A 13,124-nucleotide genomic window follows, 5' to 3' on the forward strand; every position below is an offset into this window, starting at 1 on the left:
CCCCTTTTTGGGAGGCCCTCATGGAAGGATATTCCAGAGTGCCGTGGAGCCAACGAATGCTCTCCTTCTACATGTCAAATCCAATTTGTAATGGGAAACAAACATATTAGATGAGGACCAAGTAGCTGCAGAGCAAATGTCATCCAAAGACACCCTAGACCAGAAAGCTGCAGACGTAGCCATGAACCTAGTGGAATGAGCTTTAACCTGACCTGGAGGAGACATGCCTTTGTCCTTATAGACCTGCAGGATGCATGAAGAAATCCATCTAGCTATAGTGACCTTAGAAATAGGTTTGCCCAAAAAGGGTCTACAGAACGAAACAAACAATTGATCAGATTTACGAAAACAAAATTTTTGTCCTGTGTAAATAGAATCGTAACTGTCTATGAACATCCAACATGTGTAGTTTGTATTCCATCCTGTTGGTAAAATTGGGAAAGAACGCAGGCAAATTTATAGTCTGATTCATATTGACTGCTGACACCACCTTAGGAATAAAAGATGGGTTGGTTCGAAGGGAAACTATCTTTATGAAAAATCATGTACAGGAATTTTATGGACAAGGCCTGTAGTTCCGAACCCTTCTAGCAGAGGTAATCGCCACCAGAAAAGCTGTTTTCCACAACAGAAATTTTAGATCTGCAGTTGCGGGAGGCTCAAAAGGTGGAGCGCCCAGAGCTTGGAGAACCATAGAAAGGTCCCACGGGTGGAAAGGATCTTTGACTGGGGGGCGTAACAAAAAAGTGCCTTTAATAACGGCTTTACACAGTCTAGAAGATGCCAAGGATCCAGAATTCTCACCCACATGAAAATGAGAAATGGCAGCCAACTGAACTTTGACAGTAGAAGAACTAGCTCCATGCTGGAAAATATCAGCTAGAAAATCAAGAATGGTGGAAATAGGAGCTGTAAAAAGATCTAAATTCCTCTGAGAGGCCCAGAAAGAAAAACGTTTCCATTTACTGCGATAAACCTTTCTGGTAGAAGACTTATGTGCAGCTACCAAAATAGACTTAACTGAGGAGGAAAGTCCGGGAGTCCTAGCAATCAAGGGAACTGGGGCAGCCAAGCTGTGAGCTTCAGGCTGTCCAGACACGGATGAGGCCCCCCCGAAGGGTGTGAAATCAGATCCTGAATGGGATCTAGGATCCAAGGTGGAGCCAGAAGGTGAGACCAAAGGAAGGGAAACCATACTTGACAAGGCCAGAATGGGGAAATGAGGATCACCTTGCTCCCCAGTCAACAAGCTTTATGCAGAAACCTCAAGATGAGAGGAACTGGCGGGTAAGAATATAGAAGACCGGGAGGCAAAGCATGAAATAGAGCACCTCTGAAGGACTCCCCCGGTGGGGGGTTCAGAGCGAAAAACCTGCTGCACTTCGCGTTGGAAGGAGATGTGAAGAGATCGCAGCAAGATTGACCCCACTCGCTGAAGATCTGTTCCGATACTGACAGATTCAGAGACCACTTGTAAGGCATCAGAATGGTCCGACTTAGCCTGTCCGCTAGAATGTTGGACCGTCCCGGAATGTCCGTTGTGATGAGAAAGCAACCGGTGGAGATCGCCCATTCCCACACTCTCATGGCCTCACGACAAAGGGGATAAGATCTGGTCCCTCCCTGTTTGTTGATATACCAGACTACTGACATGTTGTCTGATTGAATGGCAATCATCCCCAGAGGAAGAAAGGCATGAAGGGCCTGCAACGCTAGAAGGACTGCCCTCATCTCTAGGACACTGATATGCAAAGCTGGTCTCTAAGGAGGACCACAAGCTTTGGACTGTCCTGCCCGAACAATGGCCCCCCACCTGAATTGGGAGGCATCCGTGGTCACTGTGATTTGGGCCAGGGCTGGAACAAAGGATCGTCCCTCCAAAAAGTCCAGAGAGCTCATCCACCATATGAGGGACGACAGACACACTTGACTTAGGTGGATAGGCTAGGTTAGTAGTAAATCCAACAGTGACCATTGAACCGCTAGAGTCCATTGACGAATTTGCATGTGTAGCCAAGCACATGGAAGGAGAGTTATGGTCGCCACCTTCGAGCCTAGGGCCCTCAGCACGGATTCCGCTGTCGGGAGGTGAGAATGGCAAATTAGGGAGACATGCATCCTGAGGTTTTGAACTCTCTCCGAGGTCAGGAACACTTTGCACTGTAGTGTGTCTATCCTGGCACCAATGTAATCTATCACCTGTACAGGTTCTAGTAGAGACCTGACTGTGTTGATTGTGATACCCAAACTCAGGGGAAGTGTCAGAAAGTAATCCCTGCTTTGGAAAAGTAGATGCCTGGTAGGAGCAGTGAGGAGCCAATCATCCAGGTACGGATAGACCTGAATCCCCTGAAGCCTCAGGTGAGCCGCTACAACTGCCATCACTTTGGTAAACACCCTGGGGGCTGTGGTGAGACCAAAGGGTAGGGCTCGAAATTGATAATGATTGGCCCCGAGCTGGAAGTGGAAGAACCTCCTGGAGCTTCTGTGCATTTTTATGTGATAGTAAGCATCCTGGAGACCCAACAAGCACATCTAGTCGCTCTCTTGCAGGTACGGCATGATGGACTGTAGTGTGACCATCCGGAACTTTTTTTGACAACTGACAGGTTCAGGGTAGAGAGGTCCAGGATGGACCTTAAGTCCCCCGTTTTCTTTGGCACCAAAAAGAACCTGGAGTAGAAGCCCGATGCGGACTGATCTGGAGAAATGGTTTTGATGGCTCATTTTCCTAGCAGCTTGGAAATTTCCTGTCTTGCTGCCTCCCTTTGCGTGGGTGAAACGTTCGGGAGGTGTTTGGGAGGTATGGGGGAACTCACGAAGGGGATAGAATATCCTCTGGATATGATTTGAAGCACCCAGCTGTCCGTTGTTATGGACTCCCATGCAGCTGGGTACAAAGACAAACATCTCCCGACTGCCTCCAGAGTATTGCAGCCGGGCAACCCCTCAGGGTTGCTGCCTGGGTCTGACCGAGAATGGTTCTAGAGACCCGAAGTTTCGCAGACCCCTTGGCCTCTGGGCCGGCGTCCATTCTGTCCCCCTCTGCCTCTAGGGGAAGAAAAGCCCTGAGTATCCCAGGAATACTGAGACTTCCGGAACCACATCTTTTGCCCTCTCTGGTTCCGGGAAAATTACCTTTGAGGGTTGGAAAAGCGGATCCCGACGGCAGACAGTGTCTTTCCGTCCTTCTCACTCTGGACTATTGTCTCGTTGACAGTCTTACCGAAAAGAGTCGAGGTGTCACAAGGGGCATTCGCAAAAGACGCCTTAAAGGGTTCGGTGAATTGGCACAACCTAACCCAGGCATTATACCTCATGGACACGCCGGACCAAGCCGTTCCTTCCGGAGCATGGGAGAGGAGTCACATGGACGTATTTGATACTGCTCTCAAAGTGGCCATTTTCACGGAGAACGAAGCCTTGTCCCTCCTGCGACATGGACTTGGGTGGAGACTCCTCCAGCTCCTTCACTAGGTCGCGTTGGAGTTTTGTGACATGGGCCAAGTAGTTCAGCGCCCTTATTGAAAAGGTAACTGAAGCATACACCTGCTTCCCTAGGCGGTCCATCATCTGTGTCTCTCGGTCAGGAGAGTGGATCGAGGGACTTTCCTCAGATAGTTCCTTCTTCATGGCTGCTGCTACCACCATGGCATCCACTGGGGAGCCCTTGTTCCAGGAAGGCCTGTCAATAGGGGGACTCAGAACCTTATTGAGGTGCTTGGAGATCGGCTCCATGGTATCTAGTTCCTTCCACACCCGCAAGGTGATCAAATCCACTAAAGGATCCATGGGAGGGGACACTCAAGACATAGACGGGCCCGTGTTGAAAGTCTCCAGAAACACAGACTCATCAGAGGAGGGCTTGGGGGCAGACCTACCTCCCTGCTGGCGCAGGATCTCCATGATGTCTCCAAAGGAGACATCATCGGGAGGTGATCTTGGGGAACCCTCCCCATCATCTAAATCTGTGTCCTCAGTTAAGGACTCGGGGGGTCTAAGTGCCTCCTCATGCACGTATGCTTGCGAGGAACATCTCCTGTGGGGCTCTCCGGGGAGCGCTCGCAAGCCATCTGTTCCTCTGGGGCTCTTCTGGCACAGGTTGTCTCTCTGGTAAGATAATGGGGACTGTAGACAGAGTCAAGGGCGTCTGGGCAGAGTCCAAGGTGGCGGTCTGGGGCCTTGATCTGATGGGGAGGACCCGTTTTACCACATCGAATGCCGAAGGACAGCGTACCTCCTGGGAAGCTAATAAGGAGGCGGGTCTCCCCAATCCGACGAGAGAAGCTGAGTCGGACCCGAAGTGGACTGGGCTCCAAGGGAGGGAACCTGACCCGACAACGTCGGAGCCAATGGAAAAGGTTCCACTTCCTCGGATTCAACACCCAGGCTCCGGCTCAGATCCAAACTGGTTGGATCCGAGATGCTCCAGGCAGCTGTCTGCGTCGAGGACGCAAGGACCTTCGGCACCGACCCCTTGACCAAGGCCAACCTCGGATCCGAGAACTCCAAAGCCGAAGGTCGGGTCAGGGAAGGAGAAATGGGCTGAAAAAAGGGAAGCGAGCTCCTCCCTCCTAAGGGAGGGGGGCTGGCAAGACCCCCACCTGGATCTGTGTACGGATAAAGCACCTCATCATCTTATCCAGATCCATGTCCGATAAAGAACAGGTCGATCGAGACAAGGCCACGGACTCTGACCTGGCCAGTCCGGGAACCATGGCCCAGGAAACTGAACGTGCCTCTTCCGGCTCCAGGGAGAACCTCGGAGACTGGAGCCGAGGAGAGTCACGAGTCCATGCAGACTTGCTCGGGGATGAGAGGTCCGGGGACCTCTTCCTCTTTTCCTTTGTCTTCGACTCTCTCTCTCTACCTCTCCTCTGCTCTGCTACCACAGGCTTAGATGCAGGAGTTTGAGTCCCAGCCTGAGAGGGAAGGGAAGCCAGAGGGAGAGAAGCGGGAGAGACAGCCACAGCAGCCACTACGACTGAAGCTGAAGACGAGGAAGGAGGGTCAGTGGCAGGCAGAAGACCTTTGAGGGTCAACTTGGCCTTTCTATCCTTCAAAGCTCAGGAATTGAACCCTGCACAAATGGAGCACTCCACATTAAGGTGGGGCACACCTAAGCACAACACACACACAGTGTGGCCATCCGTTGGGGAGAGCTTATGGCCACACTCTGTGCAGCACTTACAGATAAGCTTTTCAGCCATACTATCAAACAAGAAGCCTTAAAAAAAAAAAAGAAAAGAAAAGAAAGAGACAGACCAAAAACTTTATTTCAACTAATAACACACCCACTCACCACACTAGACTGACTAAGAGGGGGGAGGGGCACCACAGACAAACTACTCTAAACTAACTACAACTACAAACCTACACTCGACGCCAAAGCGATGGGAGAGTAGAAAGGGTACCTATACTAACTTGAAATGGCTAAAAGTAACAGAAAATTTAGAAAAACTTACAATCAGAATCACCCTGTTAGCTGGAGCTCTAGAGACACAATGTTTTACAAATCGCGGCAAACAAGATCTGGGGATGGAAGGCAGTGGAGGTGTATTATGAGTAAGGGGAGGAGTCTGCAGCTTGGAGCTGATGTTAGTAATTTTTGCCGGCTCGGATCCGATATGGATCCATATTCCACAGGTTGAAGACCAAATGAAGTAAACTACTTCAGATTCATGATTATACAGTGTTTATGTCTGTACCAGCCAAGAGAATGGCAAAAGTGTTACCAACATTGACAGATATGAGCAAGTGTGGTTTTGTGTAGGGAAAACAAACATTTGATAACATTAATAAAGCAAAAATAATCCAGAAGGAAGTAGAATGTAGGAAAATACCACTATGCAGAGAAAGCATTTGTTAGTCAGCTGGGACCTTATGAGTAGGACAATGGCAGCACTTGCATTCCTACTTAGAATAACAGGCTTAATTAGAAGGATATATGAAGGGTTAAAAGCAAGAATGAAAGTTGGAGGGTTCCACTCCAACAAGCTTGGTTTAAACAACGAATCTAGGCAGGAGTGTCCTCTTTCCCTTTGTTATCTATTGCATACGTAGAGCCACTGGCAAAGAAAATAAGGGACTAACAGATTTTATAAATGGTACAGCAATCAAGAAAAGTTAGCTTTATTTGCATATGAGATTATTTTGTAATTGAAAAATCCAGACAATAGGATTTTGATTTTGTGACAGTTTCAAGTCTTTTCTGGATATAAACTTAATGAAAATAAAAGAAAGGCAATAGTGGCAAATTATGTATTCGCAAATTAATTGGTTAAGCAATACCCATAATTACGGGGATATGATATGACGAAGGGCTTTAGCATATGAATTACAAAGGATTCTGCTACGGCAGCTAAGGGTACATTGTAAGACACTAAATAAAAGGTAAAAGAAAAATTTAAGAAACAGGAAGCTGTTGGCTATGGATAGCAAGATACAAGCAGAGGAACTGTTATTAGTCCTTTTAGCTTTATACACAGGTCAACTGTACTTTTATTGCCCCAGAGGAGCAATTGTGAATGATAATTAATAGAGATGAACAAATATATATATAGAATGGGGAGAGAGCAAGGGTGAAGTGAGATAAGATGCATCTCCCCAAAGCACAAGCTGGTTTAGGATTGTATAATCTAAAGCGATACTTTAGAGTTATGCAGTTAAGGCTCATATAAACAACGCAATTAGAAGGTAAGTGGAAAGGAATGAAGACAAAACAGGGGGATGAGTTTGAGAAATAAGGAGAGACTAGAATTTTGGATGTAGGTCCTCAAGACGATAACAACCATATAGAATATTACACTCATGAAGTAGCAGAAAGTATTTTAAGAACTAAACCAACATGGGAATGGAAAAAACATTTTTGCCAACAGGACTGAATGCAAGTAGGGGTAAAGAAAATATGGAAGGGGGGTTAGAATTTACTGAAAAAAATAGCAAAGGAACCAAGGCACTGGTAGCAAATAACTAAATCGTGAAATACAATACAGTGGGAACAGGCCAAGTGGAAGTTTGGATAGCAGGTTAGAGACTGCCATCCCTATCAGGGATTAATATTAGAGTACAGGGCAAAGAGAAGACGATAGGGAAAGTACAGTTTTGTACCTACCATAAATGTAGATGTCCGAACTGGATAGCATCTGCAGTCATAACAAGTGGGTTGTCCTGTCGTCAGGCAGCCCTGCAGTCGGCCGGATTCCAAAGTCGGGTCCGGCTTGCTGATGTCGCACTCCACCCGACGTCATCTCTGTTGGTCTTCGGGTATAAAAGCATCAGCCGACGCCATTTTCCTCAGTGTTTCTTGCCCCAGATGCCAGTAGCCCTCTTGCAGGCTAAAATTTGGATAGATGCCAATGTTTCCAAATAGATAGAGGTAAACACAACAATAAGCATATATGTACATATATACAAACAAATACACCATGAAAGACTCCCCCCCAACAGCTAGCTATTAGGAGGGTAAACACCCTAGGAGTACCACAGAGGGGAAGGAGGGAGGGTAATCCTGACTGCAGATGCTATCCAGTTCGGACATCTACATTTATGGTAGGTACAAAACTGTACTATGTCCTTCATGGATGCATCTGCAGTCATAACAAGTGGGTAGAATACCATAGCCAACTAGGGAAGGAGGATAAAAGTAGATTATGGTGTGTTTAGGATCCCTTGCAGTACAGCAGTGGCAAACCCTGCTCGGGATCTGGAATATAGAGGCAAATTATAATGCTTGGCAAATGTATGCACGGAGGTCCAAGTAGCCGCCTCAATAATGTCTTTGGTTGCCACTCCTCGTAAGAAGGCTGTGGTAGTGGCTGTTGCTCTTGTAGAATGAGGTCTTATGTTCTGTGGAATTGGTTTTCCATGGAAGGAGTAACAGTATCGTATGCAATTTCCTGTCCATTTGGAGATTGTCTGTTTGGAAATAGCTTTTCCTTCCCTTCCTGTTGCATAGGCTACAAAAGTTGGTCAGTCTTTCTGCTATTTTTGTTCTGTCCAAGTAGTAGCGTAGCTGTCTATGTACATCCAAGGTATGCAGTATTCTTTCCCTCTGTTTTGTGGGTTGGGAAAGAAGGTAGGTAGGTGGATTGCCTGGTTCAAAGATACTCTGGATACCACCTTGGGCATAAATGTAGGATTAGTCCTCATGGACACTCTATCTTGGTGGAAGATTAGGAAGGGTTGCACTGCCATTAAGGCCTGTAGTTCTGAAACCCTCCTTGCTGAAGTAATTGCCAGTAGGAAAGCAGTTTTCCATGACAGGTGTTGTAGGTCTGCTGTTGCTGCTGGTTCAAAGGGTGATAGTGTCAACTTTTCTAGCACAAAGTTTAAATCCCAAGCTGGTAATGGTGGTTTCCTTGGAGGTTTTACATTCTTGATTCCTCTGAGGAACTGCCTGAGCAAAGTGTGAAAAACAGGTGGATCAAAGCTGTATTCTGCTGAAATAGCTGAGGCATGTATCTTGATGGAGGAGTAGGACAGGCCTGAATGAAGAAGTTCGCCAGATACTCCAGAATGTTAGGCATATCTATGTTTGACACATCTTTTCCTCTTTCGGTACTCCAAATGACAAACCTTTTCCATTTTCCAGCATAGTTCCTTCTTGTTGAAGGTCTGCGTGCTTCAAGAATAATGTCTTTAACTCTTTGAGAAAGTTCTGGATTAGCTGCTGCTATGTGATGTTCCATGCAGTCAGTTGTAGCGTTTAGGTTTGGATGTATGATGCTGTAGTTGTTCTGAGTTAACATCAAAGGCATCAGGGTATTGGCCACATATTGTTCGAGACATGCTCTTCAGTAGTGGGTACCAGTGTTGTCTTGGCCAGTTTGGGGCTATCAGGATTATCCTTGGGCGTTCTTCCTTGATTTTTAGTAGTACCTTGTGTATCAAAGGAAGAGGTGGGAATGCATATGCTGTTAGGCCTTTCCAGTTGAAGGAGAGTGAGTCCACTTTCCATGCTAGTGGATGGAATGTCCTTGTGCAGAATTTTTGAGCTGGTGATTGAGAGGTGATGCGAATAGGTCTATCTGTGGCATTCCCCATTTCTTTGAGATGGTCTTGAAGATGTCCGGTGCAGTTTCCATTCGTGGGCATCCAGTGATTCTGCTTAATATGTCTGCTAGAGTATTGTCTTTCCCGGTACAAATATTGCCTGTAACTGAATGTTGTAGCAGTGCCAGGGTCCACAGCTCCAAGGTCATTCTGCATAGGGGTATGAATGAGTGCCTCCCTGTTTGTTGATGTACCACATGACTGTGGTGTTGTCTGTCCTTATCATCAACTGGCCCTCTTTGAGGAATGGTTTGAATTTTGGATTGCCAGTTTTACTGCCAGCATTTCTTTTAGATTGATGTGCAGGTGAAGTTGATCCTGTGTCCACAATCCTTGCACGCATTTGTCCAGCATGTGGGCCCCATCCTAGGTCTGAAGCGTCTGTTGTGATGGTCTGGCTTGGTTGACATCTGCGAAAGGGTAGGCCTGGGTTTGACTGGCATGCCTGAGCCCACCATAGGAACTCCTGTTTTAAGCATGGAATTAGTGGAATTTCTGTTTCTAGACTGTGTCTGTGTTGGGACCATAAATTCTTTAGGTACCACTGTAGTTTCCTCATATGTAGTCTGGCAAATGGGACCAAGATTATGCATGATGCCATGAAGCCCAAGGCCTGCAGAAATTTTCTTGCTGTTAACTTGTTCAGTTTTGTTAGTGCCAAGAAGTAAAGTGGAAGTTCTTTTGTTTTTCTGTAGTCAGGAATGCCATTTGTTGTACTGTGTCCAATTCCTTAAGAATGTCCTTGTTTGGGATGGTATCAGCCTTGACTTTTGTAAATTGACTGTGTATCCCAGTCCTTGTAGCAAGTAAATGACCCTTTGTAAATCTGTTGTCAGCTTGCTTTTGTTGTCCCTTGTAGCAGGCAGTCGTCCAGGTATGGGTAAATTTGAATTCCCTGTAGTCTGCAATGGCGATTACTGATGCCAGGCATTTTGTGAATACTCTGGGCAGTAGATAAGCCAAAGGGCAATGCTGAGAATTGATAGTGCTCTGATCCTGCAAGAAATCTGAGGTATCTTCTGCAGATTGGTCGAATGGGGACGTGCAGGTATGCCTCCTTGAGATCTAGAGTTACCAGCCAAGACTCCTTGCCCAGCATGGGAAGAAGTTGCTGTAGGGTCAGCATTTTGAATTTTGGGACAATGATGTATGTATTTAAGGTGGACAGATCGAGAATTGGTCTCCAACTTTTTCCTTTCTTGGAACTAGGAATAGTCTGGAATAGAACCCCTTTCCTTGTTCTGCTGTTGGCACTCTTTCCACAGCTCTCATGTTTGCTAACTCCATTATCTGGTAGAGCCTCTGTTTTTGATTTGGAGGTAGATTTGGCATTCCTCTTTTGACTGGTAAAGTGTGGAAGTGAAACGGTAACCTTGATCTATGGTTTGTAAAATCCACTTGTCTTTTGTTATGTAGTGCCAGTTCTTTGAAAATAAGGTTAACTTTCCGCCTAGAGGAGCTGCTATTTGTTCCCTGGTAGGCGGAGTTAGGATTAAGTCACTGTGGTTGTGCTGATGTAGTGGCAGTGGCTGTGTCTGTGCCTCTGTTGTTACCTTGCCACTGTCGTCCTCTGTAGGCACCTCCTCTGGGTTGGTTTCTGCCTCTGGAGCGTCTATTCCTGCCCCTTTGAAATTTTGTGGAGTCAGGAAAGGACCAATTTTGGCAGGCCAGTTCCTGCTAAACCTTGGGGTTGAACCTGCAAGAAATCTTTAACAGTTTGAACAGATTTTGCCTTTTCTTCCATTTTCTTCATAACCTGCTGGGCAGGTGTACCAAACAAACTTGTCTTGTCCATAGGAGCATCTAGCAACTTTGGCTTTAACATGATCCGGTAAAGCTTGTTCCTTTAGCCATGCATGCCTTCTTATCACTGTGCCTGTCATGGCTGATCTAAATGAAGCCTCCAGTGCATCATAGCCACATTTTAAGGAATGGTTGCTAACCTGTTGTATGTTATTTACCATCTCTAATACATATTTCTTATCAAGAGATTCATCAGTGGTTAGTTTTTTAGTTAACTGATCAAGCATAAACTCTTGGTATTGTATCATGTGAAACTGACAGTTTAAAGCTCGAGCTGAGAGAGTAGCTGAAGTGTAGACCTTTTTACCCCATCTGTCTAATGACCTTGCTTCCCTTTCAGAAGGAATAGGGTTTTTAGCTGTGGTCGGCTACTGCCTTGGGACCCTGGGATATAGTTTCTGGGTCTGCAAGTGGGGCCTTGTAAAGGTGGTGATGAGTATCTGGCACCCTGTAAAATCTGTCTGGTTTGGCAGGGGCTGGGGTAAAGAATCTGGAGCGGAGCAAACATCATTAAAAGCATCATCCACCACGGATAGAACAGGAGGTATAGCTAAGGGCCTGTGCTGTGGGAGGTGCAGAAAGGTTCTAAGTCTTTTCTGGAGTCGAAAAATCCTGTTGCTGCCATTGGAACTGTTCTCGCATGGCATGCAAGGTTTCCCCAAAGGAGAATTCTTCTGGTGGGAAGCAGCAGGAATGGATTCTTCAGCATCAGAATCTTCAAAATTGGAGAAGGAGCCTCTGGCTGGTCAGTTATGTCTGATTCATCAGCAGAATCATCAGAAGACACTGGCTCAGGCGGCTCTGCCCTAGGTCTCTTCTCTGGCGGCTGAGAGGCCCTGTCTGGGTGAGATTGAGATCCTCTAATTAAAGAAATTAAATCTTCTGCCAAAGAAAGCATTTGAGAACTAGAAGAGGGCCTGGATGTGGGGGTTTAACAGGCACTGATTTAGTAGTCTTGGCTGCTTTAGCCCTGGCGAAGGCCTTAATGGACATGGCTGCTGGAGGCCTAGCAGCACCACGTGCTGGGGTAGAGACATCCAAGGGGATGGTGTGTGATAAGTCAACCACCGTAGTGGGTAAAATTTCTGAGGTCGATTCAAGAGTTGTAGCAGGGGCCTCAGTAGTAAGAATAGGTTCAGCTGTGCTTTGATCAGTTTTCGGTTTCGGCGAAACCGAGACACTCATGATTTGCTTTACCGTGGTTTCGGCCGAAACCGCGGACCGCGAGTGTCGGTCTTTATCTTTGCGGTTTTTTGGAAGATTGGGTAGTCGGAGGATCCGACGGCATAATGTACGCAAAATCAGTACCGAAAAACTGTTCTGCAAACTCCGACCGCGCCTAAGCGTTTCGGTTGAAAGAGCACAGGCCGAACAGGCTGCTACGTCGTGGGCTGGGCCTAAACAAGGCAGACAGTAAGAGTGGAAATCTTTATGAGGTATTTGTTTCCCACAGGTTAAACAATTGTTAACTTTTCTGACATCGGCTGAGGCAAGAAAGAGTCCCCAGCGGGTACTTAGCTTTAGAAGTCTTGGTAGTATTCGTAGAAGTAATCTCTGGATCCGACCGACCGGCACTTGCGAACAGCTTCTGCTTGAGCCAGCGGCAAGAAAGACTGAGGAAAATGGCGTCGGCTGATGCTTTTATACCCGAAGACCAACAGAGATGACGTCGGGTGGAGTGCGACATCAGCGAAGCGGACCGGACTTTGGAATCCGGCCGACTGCAGGGCTGCCTGACGACAGGACAACCCACTTGTTATGACTGCAGATGCATCCATGAAGGACATCTGAAACCAGCTCGCTCGCACTCACCCCCTCTCTCTCTCTACATATAAATATACAAACACACATACACATATATTCTTTGTATATGTCTTTGCAATGAATATATCTCAGCTTTGTATGTGAACTATTGAACTTTTATACCTGGGTCATAACTGAAAGGAGTCAGTAAACCAGTTCACTTACTCATTTGACTGAATCAAGAAATCTATCTATGCTTGAGACCTCTGTTTTGCAAGTCTTTAGGTGACTGGACAATCTCATTGACCAGCTCTTAACTGAAGCACAAAAACAGTGACAAGTAGTTCACCTCTCTCGTGGTAAACAGAGGACACGTAAATCCACTTCCCAAAATATTCTACTGCGCTTGATTCTTAACTGGAAATAGGCTCTGGGGCATTTTTAAGGGCTTCTGCAAGAACAGCAGATTTTTGCATAAGAGTCTGTACTCAGCAAATCCAATCCTAGCAAGACTGCAGAATCTT

General features: G+C 46.5%; 1 protein-coding gene across 1 annotated transcript in view; it reads right to left on the minus strand.

Annotated features, from left to right (window-relative positions):
* Nucleotides 1-13,124, minus strand: part of CNTRL (centriolin) — a 4,034,091-nt gene that overhangs the window by 3,403,014 nt on the left and 617,953 nt on the right. The gene's annotated exons all lie outside the window — the stretch shown is intronic.

The sequence above is a fragment of the Protopterus annectens genome, chromosome 16.part0 (assembly GCF_019279795.1).
Source record: "Protopterus annectens isolate FY-2018-M chromosome 16.part0, PAN1.0, whole genome shotgun sequence".
Lineage (NCBI taxonomy): Eukaryota > Metazoa > Chordata > Ceratodontiformes > Protopteridae > Protopterus > Protopterus annectens.